We start from the raw sequence: 1615 nt of genomic DNA on the forward strand, positions 1-1615 counted from the left end.
TGGCCAGCCTGGTCTCGAACTCCTGACCTTGTGATCCGCCCACCTCAGCCTCCCAAAGTGCTGGGATTACAGGCCTGAGCCACCGCGCCCGGCCAATAATCAAGTGCGTTTTTAAGATGATCAACTGGTCACGCGCGGGGCACGTGGGGAGGTGCTGAGGAGCCGAGGCCACGGCCAGCTAGACGCCGGACTGTCCAGCGAGCACTGCAGCGGGAGCTGGCAGTCGGAGCAGCCCCGGAGCAGGCGCAAAAGCAGCAGCAGCAGCAGCCGTCGCCGTTAGCGGAGCGCAGCCGAGCCGGCCATGGCCTTGTCAATGCCGCTGAACGGGCTGAAGGAGGAGAACAAAGAGCCCCTCATTGAGCTCCTCGTCAAAGCTGGCAGTGATGGTGAAAGCATAGGAAACTGCCCCTTTTCCCAGAGACTCTTCAGGATTCGTTGACTCAAAGGAGTTGTATTTCGTGTCACAACTGTTGACCTGAAAAGGAAGCCTGCAGACCTTCAGAACTTAGCTCCCGGGACCCACCCACCATTTATAAGTTTCAACAGTGAAGTCAAAACGGATGTAAGTAAGATTGAGGAATTTCTTGAAGAAGTCTTATGCCCTCCCAAGTACTTAAAGCTTTCACCAAAACACCCAGAATCAAATACTGCTGGAATGGACATCTTTGTCAAAATCTCTGCATTTATCAAGAATTGAAGGCGAGAGGCCGGGCGCGGTGGCTCAAGCCTGTAATCCCAGCACTTTGGGAGGCCGAGACGGGCGGATCACGAGGTCAGGAGATCAAGACCATCCTGGCTAACACGGTGAAACCCCATCTCTACTAAAAATACAAAAAAAACTAGCCGGGCGAGGTGGCGGGCGCCTGTAGTCCCAGCTACTCCGGAGGCTGAGGCAGGAGAATGGCGTGAACCCGGGAGGCGGAGCTTGCAGTGAGCTGAGATCCGGCCACTGCACTCCAGCCTGGGCGACAGAGCGAGACTCCATCTCAAAAAAAAAAAAAAAAAAAAAAAAAAGAATTGAAGGCGAGAGGCTAATGAAGCACTGGAGAAGGATCTCCTAAAAACCCTGCAGAAACTGGATAAATATCTGAATTCTCCTCTCCCTGATGAAATTGATGAAAATAGTATAGAGGACATTAAGTTTTCTACACGTAAATTTCTAGATGGCAACGAAATGACATTAGCTAATTGCAACCTGCTGCCCAAACTGCGTATTGTCAAGGTGGTGGCCAAAAAATATCACAACTTTGATATTCCAAAAGAGATGACTGGCATCTGGAAATACCTAACTAATGCATACAGTAGGGACGAGTTCCTCAATACCTGTCCCAGTGATAAGGAGGTTGAAATAGCTTATAGTGATGCCAAAAGACTCACCAAGTAAAATCGCATTTATGAAAGAGATGTCTTCATGTCTTCCCCTAAGAATATGCTTTTCCTAACAGGCTACTCTTCTTCTTATAGAGTAGAAACTGTATTTTGCATGAACATGCAGTTATTGAAAATTAGGATCAAGGATAGACAAGGTATAGTAGTTATCTTAAAATATACACTCCTTGACTGGGCACGGTGGCTTATGCCTGTAATCCCAGCACTTTGGGAGGCCGAAGCAGGC

At 49.1% G+C, this 1615-nt stretch overlaps 1 pseudogene; it reads left to right on the forward strand.

Annotated features, from left to right (window-relative positions):
* The first annotated feature begins 224 nt into the window (after window positions 1-224).
* Window positions 225-1384, forward strand: LOC105512073 (annotated as a pseudogene).
* The last annotated feature ends 231 nt before the right edge of the window (window positions 1385-1615 follow it).

The sequence above is a fragment of the Colobus angolensis genome, unplaced genomic scaffold, assembly GCF_000951035.1.
Source record: "Colobus angolensis palliatus isolate OR3802 unplaced genomic scaffold, Cang.pa_1.0 Scaffold103, whole genome shotgun sequence".
Lineage (NCBI taxonomy): Eukaryota > Metazoa > Chordata > Mammalia > Primates > Cercopithecidae > Colobus > Colobus angolensis.